This window comes from Curcuma longa, chromosome 1 (genome assembly GCF_044706935.1).
Source record: "Curcuma longa cultivar G26 ecotype Majalengka, Jawa Barat chromosome 1, ITB_CL_G26_1.1, whole genome shotgun sequence".
Classification (NCBI taxonomy): Eukaryota; Viridiplantae; Streptophyta; class Magnoliopsida; order Zingiberales; family Zingiberaceae; genus Curcuma; species Curcuma longa.
In genome coordinates this window covers 24251993-24273212 of record NC_133861.1, presented here as the reverse complement: position 1 = coordinate 24273212, position 21220 = coordinate 24251993, and the positions used below count along the sequence as shown (strand labels likewise).

Below are 21220 nucleotides of genomic sequence, written 5' to 3'. Positions count from 1 at the left end.
AGAATTATACAGAAGCTCTAAGATCTTCTGAAGGACCTCACTGGAAAGAAGCGATTGCATCTGAAATCACTTTTATCTTACAAAATCATATTTGGGAGCTTGTGGATCTTCCTCCTAGAAGTAAACTATTAGGTTGTAAGTGGATTTTTAAGAGGAAAAAGAAATCGGATGGCACAATAGATAGATACAAGGCTAGATTGGTAATTAAAGGTTACCGACAGCGTGAAGGTCTTGACTATTTTGATACATGTGCTCCAGTATCAAGAATAACCTCTATTAGAGTGTTATTAGCAATTGCCACATTGTGGAATTTGGAAATACATCAAATGGATGTGAAAACCGCCTTTCTAAATGAAAATTTAAAAGAGGAAATCTACATGGAACAACCGAAAGGATTTTCTGCTCCAAGATCAGAAAATAAGGTATGTAGATTGGTCAAGTCGCTGTATGGCTCGAAACAAGCTCCTAAGCAATGGCATGAGAAATTCGACAACGTCATGTTAAATAGTGGATTTACAATCAATGAGTGTGATGAATGTATCTACAGCAAAAATATTGAAGATGATTTTGTCATCTTGTGTCTTTATGTAGATGACATACTTATCATTGGAAATAATGATAAGATAATTAAATCCACTAAGAAAATATTGAATTCAAGATTTGATATGAAAGACATGGGTCTAGCTGATGTGATTCTAAGAATTAAAATTCTTAGAACAGCTGAAGGACTTGTTCTTAGTCAGTCTCATTATGTGGATAAGATTCTTGAAAAATTCAATAAGAATGATACTGCGTTGGCACGGACTCTGATAGATATGAGTCAACATTTATCGAAAAATCAAGGAAAGAGTAGCTCTCAAATATAGTATTCTAGAGTGATTGGAAGTCTGATGTACCTAATGAGTTGTACACGGCCAGACTTAGCCTACGTAGTAAATAAACTGAGTAGATACACGAGTAATCTCGGTGTTGAGCATTGGAAAGGAATAACAAGGATACTAAGGTATTTGCATTACACTCATGATTATGGGTTGCACTATACAAGATATTCATTTTTGATCGAGGGATACAGTGATGCTAATTGGATATCTGAGGTAAAAGACTCTAAGTCTATAAGTGGATATTTATTCACTTTAGGAGGTGCTCCTGTGTCATAGAAATTTTCTAAACAAACCATAATAACTAGATCCACAATGGAGTCTGAGTTCGTAGCTCTTGACAAATATAGTGAAGAGGCTGAATGGTTACGATAATTTTTAGAAGATATTCCTAGATGGCTGAAATCTGTGCCCGCAATATGCATACATTGTGACAGTCAATCAGCAATTGGACGGGCACAGAGTCATTTGTATAATGGAAAGTCTAGACATATGCGTCGTAGACATAACACTATTAGACAACTACTCTCAACATGAATTATCACTATTGACTATGTAAAGTCAAAGGATAACCTAGCGGATCCACTAACCAAAGGGTTAAATAGAGAGTTAGTCGCGAGCTCATCTCAAAGGATGGGTTTGATGCCGATAACAAATGTTGGTGCAAAGGAAACCCAACCTATGCAGACTGAAGATCCCAAGAACTAGGTTCAAAGGGACAACCTAACTGTACCAACTAAGGAACATCACTATGGGGGGAAATGACCCAATAAAATAGTGATAGGATGGAGGATAAGCACATGGCTTTTAATGATCCAGTAGAGTAATATGGAATACTCTTGAGTGATGATGTGGACCAAGGAGGGGATACAAGCTTACAAGACAAAGCCAAGGAGTAAGAGGCATTGAAGGGAATTGGAGGATCCATGACAAGATCCAAGACTAAGAGAATGAAGCAAGCTTTGGAAGGCTTAATAATGGAGCTCAAGGAAAAGGAGTATAAATGCACAATGGAGGCAACAACTAAATGGATCACATTCCTTCAACTTGAAAGTGAAATTGAGCCAACATGAAGACAAAACTTGAAGGCCTAAATCTACATGATCCAAGATGCATTTAAGGGCTATAAGTGTCCAATTTTCGTAGGTATTTTTGGGAGAATTTTTTGAAGTGACTTTTGATGTCTTTTGGTGGATTTTTAATGCTTTTTGGCAGTTCCTAAGCTAGTATTAGGGAATTGTGGGAAATAAATATCATGCATGCATGCATGCATGATAATGGTGCATAATTAGTGCCTAGTGGGTCTTAGTGGATATTAAAAGCTTAGTGGGAAGTGTGGTAGAGGTTAATGTTTCAACCTTCACTAAGTCTATATATAGGAGAACTCTTGTTGGCTAAGGCATGTTGAGTTTGAATGAAATCAGAGTTTTCTCTATTGTGAGAGCTTCCTTTGGTTCTTAGGCAAAGAACTAATCTTGATCTTATCAAGGCAACTTGTGGCGATCAAAACCCCCATGACTTATCACTCACCTTCTCATCTTTCTTGAGTGTGGCGTCAATATCTTTCCCTACATCTGAATATCAAGGCGATCCGTTCCAAGGTGCTTATCAAGTGATCACCTATGTGAGAAAGAAGTGGGGCCGCTTTGAATAGATTTGGAAGACACAAATCTTAAACTTTCTCACAGAACCAAACGTATTTATGGCCAAGAACGAACACACTCATAAGAACTGAATTACATCAGAGAAAGTCTTGTGTGAAATGTGTCAATGCTTATATAAATGGTCGATTGGTTCAAAGACATCGCGTCTACTAAATCAACCAATAAGCAAACATATTATTATAAAGGAAGGTTCAAAGAATAAAACCTAGCTATCCTATGCCAGACTTTACTGCTAAAAGCTATCACATACCAGTTTCTATTCATGTGGGGGATTGTTGGAAATATGAATGGAAACAATGAAATGGAAGGATGGAGAAGACCCTCATATGGAAGAGTTTAGTCCCACATTAGTAGTTGAGGGGCAACTTGGTTAGTTTATATTGTATCACAAGCATTGATGTTGTGGACAAATGCAAAGGGAGAGACTCTCTCTCATGCGTGGGTGCGCAGGGGGGTGCAAATCTAGGGCCCGGATTGCACTGCTCGCAAGGTAACTTGTGTGCGAGCGCGACCTGCGTGCGTCAAATGTCGGACCGATCAAAGCATAATTTGCCCAAGCGGATCAACCAATATTTTACCATTCCTTTCATTTTTTGAAACGGTGGCTGCAGTGAAACGGATAAGAGTTATTACCTGGCATTGAAATGACCAGAGTTAATTACCTGACATTTCGAATCAAGTCATCAATTCTACCATTAACCTCCAATTAATTGGAAATATGGTGCGAGGTTATAAAAGAGGCAGCAAAGGGAGACCATGGGAAGAGAATTCTCGATCCATCACTTCTCTTTTCTCTTTCCTCTGCTTCCCCCTGTGATAGCCTTCGAGTGTAATCAGTTCGTCGAGAACGATCTGTGCTTGATCGTTTCTCCGGTTCTGTCGTCGTATCTTAGGAAATAGACGTCCGTCATGACCTCTAAGTACCACCGGAGGGAACGAATCTGTTTTAAGGAAATTGCGTTGAACGTAGGCCTCGGCAGCTTGGCTCGGCAGTCGCCCACTCGGCCCAGCAACTCGCCTCAGCACTCGGCCACTCGGATCGGCCACTCAGCTCGGCAGCTCGGTTCGGCAGTCGTCCACTCAGCCCAGCAACTCGCCTCGGCACTCGGCCACTCGGCTCGGCTACTCAGCTCGGTAGTCGCCCACTCGGCCCAGCAACTCGCCTTGGCACTCGACCACTCGGCTCGGCCACTCAGTTCAGTTCGACAGTCGCCCACTTTGCCCAGCAACTCGCCTCAGCACTCGACCACTCGGCTCAGCCACTCAGCTCAGCAGTCGCCCACTCGGCCCAGCAACTCGCCTTGGCACTCGACCACTCGGCTCGGCCACTCAGCTCGGTAACTCGGCAGCTCAGCCACTCGGCTCGGCAGCTTGGCAACTCGGCAGCTTGGCCACTCGTCTTGGCAGCTCGGCCACTCGGTTGAGCAGTCGGCCACTCAGCTCTCTCCGACAAAGTTCTCTACATCTACAACCTGATTGCAATCCAGCAACAAACTTAATAATTTCTATGCGCTTATTTCAATTTAATCTTTTTACTACAACGATGCAAGGAGGTGCAGTGGAGCAGCAGGAAGGGAGCTTTGACATAGAGTGATAGAGAACATGGAGGGAGCGTGGAGGGCAGTTGAAAGACATGGATTTGAGTTGAATGGGAAAGAGGAGAGGAGTGTAAGTGAGCCTCTGCTTAGGAAGCTCACCAGGAACACCACTTCACAGATAGCCATTGTTGGTGCCAACGTCTGCCCCATTGAGAGCTTGGACTACAAGTATGATTTTTAGTGTGTTTTGGGTGTGCGTAAGTTTCCAAGTACCGTTCTCTACTCTGTTTTATGGTGCCCAAGCACAATTTGGTTGCTCTAGCAAACTTGCACCATTAAAATTCTCAAACTTGTATCTAATCTGGATAAATTTTGGAACTACACAATGAATAAGATTTGGGTATAGTATTTTATTTTTCAGACACGAATGACATCAAGTTGTAATTTAGTTATGCTAACTTGTTGAAACCACTTACATGAGCTTATATGTATTGCAACTAGGTCCATTCTGGAACTACATGATGATTAGGATTTGGGTATTAATTTTCATTCATGAATTACGTCCTAAATTAGAATTTTGGTATACCAACTTATTGAAACTACTTACGTGAACTTATATATATTGCAATTGGATCCATACGTTAGATTAATTCCATGAAGAATGAAGAAGTGCTGTCTAGGGTTCCTAATGACATTTTTAATCAAGAATGTTTAGTTTTTTTTATTATTCTTGCTTAAAATTAGCATTCTTTCATCTAATTTCTTTTTGTGTCACCCTTTTTATCCAATCTCCACTAGTGACACTATAACCAGGACACCTCTGTGAGGTGCATTACCATAGGATGGCGTCGACGTCATTGTAGGATTAATAATATTATATAATGATATGGGAGGGATAGTTGGTCCCCATGTGGTAGAGAGTTCAAAAGTAAAGTTGAGTTGTAAGTTAGAAGTTATACACAGCTCAGCCCAATTGAGTTGTAAGTTAGAAGTCATACACAGCTCAGCCCAATCAAGATAGGAACAAGTAGAATTTTTAAATCGACATATTAAGGTGGAGTTGCTCAGAAAGTTGTCCAGTGGACCAAAGAGAACCTATAAAAACAACTCAATTTATAAGTCAAGCAAGATCTGCTCATCCACTTTAGTTTGCTATTATCGGTATTTTTATTTTATTACATTATTTCTAATAAGATAATTTATGTGTAACAATCTCCTATATTTTATAATCATCTCCTCCTCTTCGAAAGTTCTTTGGAATGAGAATTTTAGTAATTTACCCACCGAGATAGTCCAGAATGAATTTTGGGACTTGGAGTTAGTACTGAATATTCGATTAAAATTGAATCGAATTAAATTTTTTTGAACTAATCAAATCGATTGAATTTTTCAGATAAAAATCGAACAAATTGAATCGATAAAATAACAATTAATTTGATCAAAAATTAAATTAATTGAAATAATTAAAATTTTCAAATATTATGGGAGCTTTATCGATTAATTAAAGATTTATAGGTTCATTTAATTAAGAATTTATTGATTATTTTTTTATTTAGATTTATTTGATTTAATCAAATAAAAAATTTTAAAATCAAAACTGAAACCGATTTATAGGTTCATTTAATCAAAAATTTATTGATTATTTTTTTATTTTGATTTATTCGGTTTAACCGAATAAGAAATTTAAAATTGAAATCAAAATCAAATTGAATTAACCGAAAGAATTGATTTTTTTTTTTAAATTAAAATTTCAAAATAATTGAATTAAATTTTTAAATTTGATCGATTTATTCGAACTTCTGCTCACCCCTACCTACTTCAACATAAACACCAAGCTAATTCAATCAATTCTATTAATCATTTTAATTTAAAAATATTTAATAATTAATTTTTAATAAAAGAGAAACTTTATAAAGTATAAAAAAAGTCTCGTGACTAAATTTTGCTACGTTACTGATAGTTGTAATTAAGTATAATTTAATTTTTTTTATAAACATAAATTTTTTTTAATAGTATGAGCTGTTGGGTTGCAAAGATGTAAACATAGTCCCACATCTAAACTACATGGAAAAGATCATGGAGTTAAAAGGATGGAAAGTATCTCCATTGGTATGAGGTCTTTTGGGGAGAGCCCAAGAATAAAGCCATGAGGGCTTAGGCCCAAAGTAAACAATATCATGTCATTATGGAGATATTTTGATTCCATCGGTTTTAACAAGTTGTATCAGAGCGAGATCGCTCTTTACCGGACTAATCGCCGGATGAGCCATGATCCAGATCTAACCATGTGGTTTGAACCTTAAACAAAGGAAGTGGGTACTCCCGTGTCTGAATCAAGAGGAACAGACACCAGGTGAGAAGTCCTAGTAGGTTGGGTGGACCGAGGGACAAAAAGTCCGAGGACCAGACACCAGGTGAGAAGTCCTAGTAGATTGGGTGGACCGAGGGGCAAAAAGTTCAAGTTGCAACTAGGTGGGAAGTCCTAGGTAGGTCGGGTGGACCGAGGGGCAAAAAGTCCTAGCTGCTGTTAGGTGGGAAGTCCTAGTAGGTCGGGTGAACCGAAGGGCAAAAAGTCCTAGTGGGTCGAGGATTGCAACTAGGACATCAAAAACGACGTTGAGGGGGGTCTGTGGTCCTTTGTTTGAGGGGGGATTGTTGGGTTGTAAGGGTGCAAAAATAGTCTCACATCTAAAGTACATGGAAAAGATCATGGGGTTAAAAGGATGGAAAGTATCTCCATTGGTATGAGGTCTTTTGGGGAGAGCCCAAGAACAAAGTCACGAGAGCTTAGGCCCAAAGTGGACAATATCATACCATTGTGGAGATATTTTGATTCCATCAGTTTTAACATGAGCAACTATATTAAACTATATTTTCTTTAAAAAATTAAAAATATAGAAATGTGAGGTATGAATCCTTGTGCCTCTCACATGCTAAATGAGTACTTTACCATTTGAGCCACATCTCGAATAGACTCAAATTAATTGAATCGAATAAATCAATTTTTTTTAACTAATTGAATCGATCGAATTTTCAAATAAAAATTGAACAAACCGAATCAATAAAATATCAGTTAATTTGGTAAAAAAATGAATTAATCGAAATTATTAAAATTTTTAAGTATTATGAGAGATTTATTAATTAATTAGAGATTTATAAGCTCACTTAATTAGAAATTTATCAATTATTTTTTTATTTTAATTTATTCAATTTAATCGAATAAGAAATTTTAAAATCGAATCGAATTAATTGATATAATTAATTTTTTTGAAAATTTAAAATTTTAAAATAATCAAACTAAAATTTTAAATTCGATAGTTTAGTTTAATCAAATTTTCTCTCACCCTTACCTACTTCAACATATGCAAGAAACTAATTCAATCGTTTTATTAATTATTCTAATTTAAAATATTTAATAATTAATTTTTAATAAAAGAGAAATTTTATAAATCATAAAAAATTAAATTTTGCTATGTTATTAATAGTTGTATTTAAATATAATTTAATTTTTTTATTTTAAAAATTATATTTTTATATTGTGAGCATCTATATTAAACTACAATTTTTTAAAAAATTTAAAAAGATGGAGATGTAGACTACAATAGTATTCAACTAATTTACTATTTGAGCTACATCCCTTTAATTGATTGTTAATACCAAACTAATTTAATCAATTTTATTAATTATTCCAATTTGAAAGTATTTCTCGTTGCTAAATTTTGCTATATCTCTCGAACCTCTAGTGCTCTACCATTTGAGCTACATCCTCTAATTAATTGTTAATATCAAACTAATTTTATTAATTATTCCAATTTAAAAGTATTTAGTAATTAATTTTTAACAAAAGAGAAATTTTATAAAGCATAAATATTCTTCCCCAAACCTCTCGCATGCTAACTCTACCATTTGAGCTACATCCCCTAATTAATTAGTAATACCAAACTAGTTTAACTAATTTTATTAATTATTTCAATTTGAAAGTATTTAGTAATTAATTTTTAACAAAAGAGAAACTTTATAAAGAATAAAAATTCTTCCCCAAACGTCTCACACAAATATTTTTGCTAAGCGAGCACTCTACTATTTGAGTTACATCTCCTAATTAATTAGTAATACCAAACTAATTTAATCAATTTTATTAATTATTCCAATTTAAAAGTATTTAATAATTAATTTTTAATAAAAGAGAAACTTTATAAAGCATAAAAATTCTTCACACAAATATATGTAATGGAGACGATATCAATCCCCATAGCTCTCACATGCTTCTGTTATTTGAACTACATCCCCTAATTAATTGATAATACCAAATTATTTTAATCAATTTTATTAATTATTTCAATTTAAAAGTATTTAGTAATTAATTTTTAATAAAAGAAAAACTTTATAAAACATATAAATTCTTCCCCAAACATCTAAAACAAATATTTCTAATGGAGATGCAGAGTATCAATCCTCATACCTCTCGCATGCTAAGCAAGTGCTCTACCATTTAAGCTGCATCCCCTAATCAATTGATGATACCAAACTAGTTTAATCAATTTTATTAATTATTTCAATTTAAAAGCATTTAGTAATTAATTTTTAATAAAAGAGAAACTTTATAAAATATAAAAATTCTTCCCCAAACATCTCAAACAAATATAGATTTCTAATGGAGATGCGGGGTATTAATCCCCATACCTCTCACATACTAAACAAGCGCTCTACCATTTGAGCTACATCCCCTAATTAATTGTTAATACCAAACTAGTTTAATCAATTTTATTAATTATTTCAATTTAAAAGTATTTAATAATTAATTTTTAATAAAAGAGAAATAAAAATTCTCTAAATTTTGCTACGTATCCCCGGTACCTCTCACACAAAAAATTCTAATAGAGATGCGTGCACTCTGCTATTTGAGTTACGTCTCCTAATTAATTTTTAATACCAAACTAATTTAATCAATTTTATTAATTATTAGAATTTAAAAGTATTTAAAAATTAATTTTTAATAAAAGAGAAACTTTATATAGCATAAAAAATTCTCGTTAAATTTTGCTACATTGCTAATAGTTGTATTTAAATATAATAGGCTTAAAAAATAATTTTTTTTGTTGTGAGCTACTAAATTTTGCATATTAAGCGAGCGCTCTACTATTTGAGCTACATCCCCTACTTCTAATGTTGAATATACGGTTAAAACCAAACTGAACTGAACCGAATTAATTGAAACAAAACAAATCAAATTTTTTCAAATTGACGGAACCAATCAAATTTTTAAATAAAAATCAAACAAATCGAGCAAATAAAACATTAGTTAATTCGGTCAAAAATTAAATGAATCAAAATTTTCAATTATTATGGGAGATTTACCTATTAATTAGAGATTTATAGGTTCACTTGATTAGGAATTTATTAATTTTTTATTTTGATTTATTCGATTTAATCGAATAAGAAATTTTAAAACTGAATCGAAATAACTGATATACTAAAATAACTTGATTTGGGTAGGAATTTTCACTTGGCGCTTGACTCTCAACTCTGAGACTTCTATCACTTGGAGTTTGAAGACGTGGTTAACTGAGAAGGAAAAGGAAGTGGGGTGACATGGTACTACCCAAATCAGCATGTGGTCTCCCGCATCCTGACGTGGGGAACTGAGGGTCGTGGGTGCCTCCCTTTATGTTAATGAGGTAGTATAAAAAGAGGTTCGTTCTTGCCGGCACATGTATGCTCTCACAATTCCAACAACACCTTGTCTACTTCATTACTTTTTCTTCTCTTTCATTCTCCGATCATTGGGGTTAACTTGAGTGTCGGAGTGGCTGCGCCAAGGTCCACCTTGGCCTCCATCTAATGCTCTTTGAGTGCTGTAAAGAATCCTCGAAGTTGGTGCATTTCCAACCCAATGAATATTGTTTCGAAGACCTCTGATCTGTCACCAGCCTCCCCATTGGTGTTTTCCTGTCCTTGATCTCAACCCGAATCATATAGAAAATGGGAGGAAGAAGGAAAAAAGAAGTGGGAAAATTTTAAAAAATTTAATATAATCTTTATTAAAAAAATCCTCTAGTTATTAGTCTTTCCCTTAGTCTCTATTAACTTATTTGATGAAGGTATCTAATTGCAATACTTATGTAAATTCATATGTGAGTCTAGTTTGGGTTCCCATTGCAACATATGGTATGTTCATAGATAAAACACCATGTTTGACATAATATTTTGACTTTTTTATTAAATCAGTTGTTTTATAAATTTTTATTTTTTATTTGTAATTTTAATAGAAGTTAACCTTTCGCTAAATTTGTAATAACAACAAATCAAAACATTATTATAATCATTTTTGTCATCAAAGAATTCTTGTGAGCATCCTTATATAAAATATTTTAATTGTCATACTGTCTTTTTGTTTGAGCCTTTCTTTTATGTTGTATTGATTGTGAAAAATGATCTTTTTAAGGAAGACTGGCGGTCAAGGAAAAAGGTTCAAATATTTCAGTACATTGTACTCAAGTGAACTCTCTCTCTTTTGATTGGCTTGACAACAGGGCTTGTAGGATCTTTTAATTTTACTTATGTTCATTATTCATCAATAAGTAGATCCTTAATTTTATATGATACATAAAATTAGGTCCCTACTCCCCCTAAGTTACTCAGAAATTATAAATATCTATTTGTTACAATTATACTTCTATTGTAGGATCTCTTAAGCACTTTGATTAGCAAAATTGTCAACTGGTCATTTAGATGACAAACAATGTGATAACTTTATTGGATAATTTGAGTTGCACCTTCAATCAATTTCTATTGTTGCCCTCTTGTGAAAATATTATAGTTTGGTTAGATACATCTGTTCTGAAGGATAGTTTTTGATTAACAAACATCATCAGACATTAATTGATTGTAAATGGACCATAGGCTTGCTTATAAAACTTTTCGATATAGAAATCTGTGTACCATCCTTTAGTTTTAGGCAAGCTGCAGTTCGCATTTGAATCCAAAAAATATTTTAAAGGTCCATAACTTACGGCACAATGACAATAACGCATGTTTCTAATGTTGGCGGTTTATGTAACCGCCCACCGGCGGTTTATGTAACCGCCCACCGGCGGTTTCGCTTTGTGCACTAATCTGCCCACCACCATCACTCCACGATCGCTGCACGAAGTGCACTACATGCACTCTGATGATTGCAGCCTCTCCCTATAAAAGGGAGAGGAAGGCTTTGCAAATAGGGGGAAGGGAGTGAAGAGAGCATACCTGTGTGTGCGTCCAAGTGAAGAAGTGCCTGTTGAGTGTGAGCATCTAGAGGAGTCTTCAAGCGGTGCTGCTGGAGAAGAGGAAGAACTCCAAAAACTCCGACGGATTTGGTTTGTGGAAACAAAGAGTTTTCCATCCGTGATCACTCTTCCGACAGAAGCTCTGTCGCCAGAGCTGGAGTCGAGGCATGCTTCAACAGGTATTATTCTACATTGGTATCAGAGCATGAAGTAGATTTTAGTTTACCTGTTCCGACGTCCCAAGTGGCGGTGCACTAGCGCTGCTCGGGATTTTTCTGTTCGGCTCGTCTCTGCTCTTGTGCAAAGACAACAATAGACGCACGCACTGCCCGCGGCAGCACACAGGTGTTGTCTTCGGCCAGCGACGCGTCCTCCTGATGCCGGCGAGGCTGACAAGGAGTCGGCTGGCTGGCATAGCAGGCCCTGTTCGCATTTCTCTATTTTTTTTCCGTCCCTGTTTTGGCCGGCAACGGATTCGGCAGCACTGATGAGGGCCGGCGAGCTTGACATCGGCGAGGCCGGCTCAGGCTGCAAGTAGATAACTTGGTGTCTGTGAGACACAGAAGACCATGATTATCGGTCCCTTGTGAATTATAAACTAAGGCTCACAACCAAGATGACTTTGGACAAACTATCGGGAACGGTTGTAGTGTAATTCGGTGACTGTCTGTCTTGACTGTAGAATTACACTAGTGCACTTTGTGTGTATTGAGTAGGACCATTGAGGTTGTTCGATTTACACTGACCCGCAAATTGAACAAGACCTCTGTTATTATACTTATGCACTCTTAATCTCAATGTAATAAATGGGCACCTATACTTAGTAATTATTGCTTTGATTTACCAAAGGGTGAGATCTTTTCGTCAGATCAAATATTCTCGGTAAGTTGGGTGATGTTGCTATCTATACGGTGTGCCATTAATTATAGAAGGAATCCGTGTCCCAGTAGGGCTGATGATGTCCCCTTGGAGAGCTCATAAGGATTGTCAAGTCAAATCTTGCAAGTGGACTTGGTCCGGCTGACAATAAGGTTGAGTGGTACTATTCAAGGTCTTAGATGTCGATTATTGAGTTGTCAGTGAACTCAGATAATTGACGGACATACGATATCTTAAACACGGGGAGCAATGCATAAAATAATAAGAAGGAACCCATAACGTAATTTGGGGATTGGATTGGTAGTGCAACAATGATCCTCTAGTGGAATGGATCGTTGTTGATGGATGTAGGTGTGTATTCGGGGTTGAATACGGGATCCGAAATCCATCAGAAGGCCAGATCCAATACCTCCTCGAGGTCCCTACTATAGCCTAAAGACATCTTCAAAAGGATGCAATCAAACGGATGAGATTAGTTCTCAGCCGTCGGATGAGATTTAATCTCAACCGTTGGATGAGATTAGTTCTCGACCGTAGGATGAGTTAATGGATGAGATCAGCTTGTATCCGTGGGATTAGATCAAGTTGCATCCATTGGATCGAAATAAATAAAGAAGATTGAAAGAGAATAGATTAGAACCGTTGGATGAGATTAAGTCGCGTCCGATGGACGAGATCTCTCCGGTTCGGTTTTAATTCTCTTTGGAAGGAAGAATCGGTTCACGAGGTGAACCAAGGATGGTTCTATGAACCACACGCCCAAGCCATCAAATTGCAGTCGTTGGATCGGAGCAATTAAGTTATATTAAAAGAGATTATATCGTAACCGTTAGATGAGATTAAGTTGCATCCGACGGATGAGATCTCTTCGGTTCAGTTTTATTTTCTCTTTTTATATAAAGTTGGTTCAATGGATGAACCAAGGGTGGCCGGCCACATCTAGATGAGGATAAGGTTGATTTCATTTTTTTTATAAAAAAGAAAAACCAAATCAAAAAGATCCGACGGCTAGAAACCAAGCAAGCTAATCCAAGGGCCAAGATTTAAGATGTTTCTATAATTTGGAATTGGTTCATTGAATCAATCCAAATTGGAATAAATCTTTGGAAGGGGCGGCCAAGACTTGGTGTTGGCGTGGTGGCTATAAAAGGGAGAGGGTTGGGCGGCACAAGAAGACAAGACAAGAGAGGAGAGATCGAAACGATTCGAAGGCCTCTCTTCTTCTCTTCATTGTCGCCGCCCCTCTCCTTCTTCTTCTTCCTTTTCTTTTTCTTCTTCTTCCACCGCCCCCTTCTCCTTCTTCTCTTGAGGTGGCCGAACCTCCTTCCCAAGGTGGTGGCCGGATCCAAGCAAAGAGACGAGACAAGGCGAAGTTGCTGCGAGAAGAAGAAAGGCGATCCAAGGCATCTTCATCCGGAGGTTGCAGTTCTTAGTTCTGGAAGATCGTTGTCCACCCAACGTCCAGGAAGAAGATAGGAATACAACGGAAGGCTTCGAGGTCATCAACAAGGTTCGAGTAAAATTTATTTTCCGCAGTTTTAATTTTACTTAGAACTAGTCTTAGAAACCGTAGTTAGTAATTTAGGAATCGGCGATCCTGAAGGATCGATTGACTTAGTCTTTTGTAGACTTTGTCAATTGATCCAGGCGGGATAAAATCTTTGTCCTTTGGGGTTCTATGCTTTTCGGAGCGGATAAAATCCGGAACATAGGACGGAGATCCGGAACACCAACAAGGGGTCAGCTGCCTATGTTCATGATAACTCTCATAAATATGGAAAACTGGGACCTAGAGGTAAGAAGTGTATCTTTATAAGGTATTCTGATACTTTTAAAGGTTATGTTTTCATTGGTGAGCAGCAAGATGGAACTATATCTGAAATAGAGTCAAGAGATGTCACTTTTATCGAAACTGAGTTCCCAACGAAAGGTGATGTTGATAAAACAGTTCCTCTATTTGAGGAGGATGAGACATTATCAACCAAAGAGGTGTCTATAGAGATGTCTGAACCTAGTCAACCAAGTGGAAGTAATTTGCCTAGTCATGAGTTGACTTCTCAACAGCCCAACTTACGAAGAAGTATTCATAAAATCAAACCTAAGAAAAGGTTTGACATTGAGAATGAGGCATTGGTGACACTCCCAGTTGACGATGATGAACCTCAATCTGTTGAGGAAGCATTGGGATGTAGAGTTAGAGAAAAGTGGAAAACTGCAATGGATGAAGAGATGGAGTCTATGAAAAAGAATCATGTTTGGGACTTAGTCGATCTTCCTCCTGGCCGAAAGGCTATTGGGAATAAATGGATTCTCAAAATAAAAAGGAAAGCTGATGGATCGATTAACAGATACAAAGCTCGATTAGTTGTAAAATGATTTACCCAATTGGAGGGTATTGACTTTGAAGAGACATTTTCTCCCGTAGTAAAATTTGTATCAATACGAGTTATTTTGGCCTTTGTGGCACATTATGACTTAGAATTACATCAGATGGATGTAAAAACCGCTTTCCTTAATGGTGAACTTGATGAGGAAATCTATATGGTTCAGCCAGAAGGTTTCATTGTTGAAGGCCAAGAGGATAAAGTATGTAGACTTAAAAAATCTATATATGGGCTAAAGCAAGCATCAAGGCAATGGAACATAAGATTTAATGAAGTCATTTTATCTTATGGTTTCGAAATGATCAATGAGGATCATTGCGTTTTCCTGAAAAAAGAAAAAGAAAAGTATGTCATTTTATCATTATACGTTGATGATATGTTGATAGCTGGAAATGACATAAGATTTGTGAATAAAATCAAGAAGTGGTTATCATCACAATTTGATACAACAGATATGGGGGAAGCCGAGTACATCTTAGAAAGATCATTAGAGATCGTTCTAAAAGACTTTTGGGTTTGTCTCAAGAGACTTATATTAATAAGATGTTACAACAGTTCGGCATGTCTGAGTGCAACATAGAACAGACACCTATTATGAAAGGTACTGTTCTGAGCAAAAGTATGTGTCTCAAGACTCCTAATGAAATAATCGAAATGAATAAAAGACCATATGCCAGTGCTATTGGTAGTTTAATGTACACTATGTTGTGTACACGTCCCGATATCAGCTATGCTGTTGGCTTAGTGAGCCGGTTCTAGTCAAATCCAGGACCGAGACACTGGAAGGCAGTGAAAAGGATTTTCAGATATCTGAAGGCCGGACAGATTATTATCTCTATTTTCAAGGATTAGATATGAGCCTAAAGGGCTATTCAGATGCAGATTGGGCTGGGGACCTGGATGATAGAAAATCCACATCAGGCTATGCATTCTTATTAAATGGTGGCGCCATCTCCTGGAACAACAAGAAACAGGCTTGTGTAGCCTTGTCAACAATGGAAGCTGAATATGTGGCATGTTCAGCTGCTGTGCAAGAAGCAGTCTGGTTGAGAAGGTTCCTGAAACATCTGAAGATTGCTGAAGACAGTGGGAGTCTGGTTATTGTCTATTGTGACAGTCAAGCTGCAATAGCTTTCTCAAAGGATCCCAAATATCACAGCAAGGGCAAGCATATAGCTATCAAATATAACTTTGTAAGGGATATTGTGGCAAAAAGAAAAGTGGTTCTTAAGTATATCCCTACTCGTGCTATGCTTGCAGATCGTTTTACTAAGCCAATACCAAGAGAATCATTTTGTGAACATGTAAAGTCTTTGGGACTTCGTAGAATGTAACAATGACAATCAAAGATTATAATTTGATTGAGTAATTTGTCATAATCTATTCAGTGTATGTGTTTGAGTTACATTCATATAAGATCTCGGTGAGCATGTTGGCAGGTAGTGATTGGTCCTCTCACATGGACAATCATCTCTATTTGTTATGTATGAATAGAGGTAAGACCGGTGTTTATAGTTCAGCTTATGTAGTTGTTAGCTTGTGTAGCTATAAAATTGTTACAAAACTATAAGCTGGGGTCGCCTTGATAATTGGATCAAGATGAGATCATTTAAAGTTTAGTGATCAAAGTAAATGTTCCCACCATTTACTAAACCTGTTAGTAGCCAGATTTCAATTCATATGTTGGATTCAGGATTAAACATTGGGAATGTTTAGATCGAAATCTGTACGATGTTTAATTGTGAAAAAACATGCGTTCTTTTCTGTAAAGAAGATAACATCGTAGCATGTGATTCATACCACATGTGCTAAGACGATAATTAGGATAGTAGGAGAATGGATCCCTGCTTCTCTACTATGTGAGCCCTATGAGATTATATGTTAATCTCAGTATTTATCTTGAGTGACTATTTAGCTGTTTACTTGAAATTTTAATTAGGGTCTGCTACTTTAGCATGTAAACCTATGACTATGGTTGATTCGGTCTATGGAACATGATTAGGAAAGCGACTGATTAAAATGAATAGACTCAAGCTAAAAAGGAAGATTAAATAAATTCACATTTATTTGAGAATATTCACTGGACGATCCATTTCTGTTATGTATGGAAATGAATGTGAATATTATGGATATGAAACATGCTCTTGACATGATAGTCAAACTGAGGGGTTAGAGATGTTCATATTGATGTGAATAAATATTATTTAATCTGGATAAATAGAAAGACATGATGTGTCTAGGAAAATGATTTTGTACCATTGGAGAATGGCTATGTGTCACCTGGATGATGGTTGTGTATCATCGGACAAATGACTATGTGTCATTCAGATAATAGTTATGTACTATTTAGAGCGGCTAAGTTAGGTGTAACAACTTTCTTAGCATTGATCGCTCTATGAGCAGCTATGTAAGGTGTAACAACTTTCTTAGCAATAAATGCTCAATGTGCTTGTTGTCGCACGAACCATTTTCCTATGTATGAATTGGTTGTTCTTACCGTCTATATGACTGTGCATTCCGGTTATATTTAGTCTACGTGATTAGACACCTCTTAATGGTCTTAGTGACCAGTTGCCTTTGTGGTTTCACTTGGACAAGTGGGAGATGTTGGCGGTTTATGTAACAGCCCACCGGCGGTTTATGTAACCGCCCACCGGCGGTTTCGCTTCGTGCACCAATCCGCCCACCACCACCACTCCACGATCGCTGCACGAAGTGCACTACATGCACTCTGATGATTGCAGCCTCTCCCTATAAAAGGGAGAGGAAGGCTTTGCAAATAGGGGGAAGGGAGTGAAGAGAGCATACCTGTGTGTGCATCCAAGTGAAGAAGTGCCTGCTGTGTGTGAGCATCCAGAGGAGTCTTCAAGCGGTGCTGCTGGAGAAGAGGAAGAACTCCAAAAACTCCGACGGATTTGGTTTGTGGAAACAAAGAGTTTTCCATCTGTGATCACTCTTCCGACAGAAGCTCTGCCGTCGGAGTCGGAGTCGAGGCACGCTTCAACAAGTATTATTCTACATCTAACACATGGTTCAGTGCAGGTACTTGGTAGCATTTTCAGTCTACAGTGGTATCAATGTAATTTTGGCAGCAGCTGCAGCTGCCCTTTGTGCTTATGTTGCACCTGCTGCTGCTGGGTCAGGCATACCTGAAGTTAAAGCATATCTCAGTGGAGTTGATGCTTAATCCATACTAGCTCCTAGCACACTTTTTGTGAAGGTGAGTTTTTTCAAGTTCTGTAGTTTGAACGTTGCTAATTTAACTACACCATCCAATGGCTTATTGGCTAAAGGTAGAAATTTAGAATATCTTTCAAGTCCTTAAAATCATGTTTAGATGTTTCAGAGAAAAAGAAAACATATAGTTGGTTGGTGGTAGAAAGTAACAAAAAATGTTTGACAGTTCATGTCTTTGTACAACCAGTTATTCACTGCAAAGAAATTTGCTTACACTTCCCGTTCTTCGAATATTTGGGTCAATTGCTGGAGTTTCTGCTGGATTTGTGCTAGGTAATGAGGAGCCAATGGTACATACAAGCGCTTGCATTGCCAACTTATTAGGTTAGGGTGGATCTCGCAAATAACATCTCACATGGACATGGCTCAGATACTTAAAAAATGATAGGGATCAAAGAGATCTTATAACGTGTGGATCTGCAGCAGGAGTGGCTGCCGCCTTCGGAGCACCTGTTGGAGGCGTGCTCTTTGCTGTTGAAGAAGCAGCTTCTTGAACAATATAAGTATTCATTTCTCTGTATTGCAATCATTATATCAAGATTATATTTGTAGCCATGAATGGGCAACTCTGATACCTTAGTCATATAGAATCAAACAAAGATTATGTTTCTTCGTCTAGCAACAGCAATTTGGGTAGCTTTTTCCTCAAAGATTAGATACTGCACTTGAACAAGTCGTAACAGACAGAAGTGCAGTGTTAAACTTCAATGCTCTAAGAATTTAAGGTTCTTGTATGTTCTATGTTTAAAAGTGGCGAGATATAGAACATACAGGCGTTAAGAACTCTTGGTAGCTACTGATTTATGGTCAAATGAGTATCTTTAAGCCTCAAGAACTTTATTATTTGATTAGTTACTCTGAACTTTTTTTTCTTAGGTGGTGAAGTGCTCTTCTGTGGAGGACTTTTTTCACAACCGCTAATGTTGTAGTAGTACTGAGAGGCTTGATAGAGTATTGCCATGGCGGAAAATGTGGATTGTTTGGTGAGGGAGGACTAATAATGTTTGATGTTAGTTCAAGTGTTTCAAGATATAGCAATCAAGATCTGCTAGCTATCATTTTTATTGGATTAATTGGTGGAGTATTTGGAGCCCTCTTCACAGGACCCTTCGAACATACAACTTTATCAATGTGCAAGTCTATTGCCATAAAATTGCTGTTATGTATCACTCGCTATATAGAAAACATAATTCTCACTTGGAAAGCACCGAGTTGATTACACTAATCCACTTGATTGCAGGAAAGGTGCCCTATTCAAGATTCTCCTTGCTATCATCATATCTGTCCTCACATCATGCTGCTCTTTCGGCTTACCTTGGTTTATCAGCTCCATTCTTTGTAATTTCAAGAACTTCTAGTGTCCCCCAGGTCACTACAATGATCTTGCTTCTCTATTCCTCCACCAATGATGATGCCATCCGCAACCTCTTCAGTGGAGGCACCTATGAAGAATTCCATATGTCCAACCTTTTCGTCTTCCTTGCTGCAATTTTCTGCCTTGGAGTAACATATGGCATTGCTATTCCTTCTGGTCTTTTCATTCCAGTTATCCTTGCTGGTGCTACTTATGGAAGGATAATTGGCACTCTTATGGGTCCAATATCAAACCTTGACACAGGTCTCTTTGCCCTGCTTGGAGCAGCAACTTTCCTTGGTGGAACTATGAGAATGACAGTTTCTGTATGCGTTATACTCCTCGAGTTAACTAATGATCTTCTAATGCTGCCTTTGGTTATGCTAGTCCTCCTATCCAAGACAGTAACCGATTGCTTTAACAAGGGTGTCTATGACCAGATGATCAAGATGAAGGGGCTTCCATTTATGGAGGCCCATGCAGAACCCTACATGAGGAACTTGGTAGCAGGGGACGTGATATCAGGGCCTCTGATTTCCCTTTCTGGCGTGGAGAGGGTAGGAAGCATAGTAGAAACACTGAGATTGACTGGTCATAATGGATTTCCCGTAATCAATGAGCCCCCGTTCTTAGATGCTCCTGAACTTGTGCTAGTTTCAAGGTCTCATTTACTTGTATTGTCGAAGGGAAAGATATTTACCAAGGGTGGAAACTGGGGTAGGAGAGGTGTTACAAAGATTTGGACCCTTCGATTTTGCAAAGGCTGGATAAGGAAAAGGATTGAAACTGGAAGATTTGAATTTGGCTGAGGAGGAAATGGATATGTTTGTTGATCTCCACTCGATCACCAACATATCACCCTACACAGTGGTTGAGACAATGTCCCTGTCTAAAACTGTTGCCCTCTTCAAGGAGCTCAGATTTCGGCGCCTATGTGTTGTGCCAAAGACTCCAGGGTTTATGCTAAATTTGTGTAGTGCATAAGTATAAATCCTGAAATTTTGATTTCTTTAGAACCCATAATACTTTTCCTGCCTCGTTTCATACTTTCATGCAGAAGCCCCCTGTTGTTGGAATTCTCACTCGGCGTGACTTTATGCCAGAGCACATCCTTGGACTATTTCCTCATCTCCCATACCGTCACAATAGTGGTTTTTATCATTACTATACGAGTTTTATGCCCAGTTTACTAGGAGGTACGGAAAGGGAAACTGAGGAAAATTTTCCTTTGCATGCATGCATCTACTGTTTACTTTTCTAAAATTTTACGAGGGAAGGGAAAGATAATCCATCAGCAGATCAATTTTTTTGCCAAAATCCATCTCCTCCAAATTGGACGGAAAGCGAAGGATAGAAAATAAAATGACACAAATATCCTTCTTTTCTTTTCTTGCTTTCCGCGTCTTCTTCGTCTAATCGAAGTCGTCGTCAATCGCTCCCAAGCTCGTGGCGCAGCGGCAAGCTCGTGGCGGTGAAGAAGTAGCCTCTCTCTTCCCGGCTCTCTCTCTCTTCGTCCTGCTCCTCGGGCTCACTCTCGAAGACCAGCCGGGTCTTCGATTTCGCCGGCCAGCTCTTCTCGCCGCAGAAGAAGGAGAAGGCAGGGGGAGGGGAACGACGAGGTTTCCCCCTGCGATGCAGGCGGCTGGGACGACGAGGAGGAGGAGGAAGAAGAGGGCGGGGCGAGAGAGGGGGCTTCGACGGTGGAGGGGGCGGAGGCGCTCGAGGGCAGAGAAGGCAGGCGGGGCGAGGGAGGGGCTCCGACGGTGGAGGGGGCGGAGGCACTCGAGGGCAGAGAAGGCAGGAAGGGCGAGGGAGGGGGCTCCGACGGTGGAGAGGGCAGAGGCGCTCGAGGTCGGAGAAGGCAGGCGGCTGACTCTGGCACGTCTGGCGAGCAGGGAAGGAGAGGGTATTGTGGTAAATAAATAATTTAATTTTTTAAATAAATAATTTAAGGCAAGGATGGATTTTAATCAAGGTAAACAAGCATAAGGGAGAGAAGAGGGGAGAAGATTCCTTTCCCT

General features: G+C 38.1%; 1 pseudogene; it reads left to right on the top strand.

The window, feature by feature from the left end:
• The window catches only part of LOC141826662 (chloride channel protein CLC-c-like), a 48646-nt pseudogene extending 28186 nt beyond the window's left edge, over positions 1-20460 (top strand).
• The last annotated feature ends 760 nt before the right edge of the window (positions 20461-21220 follow it).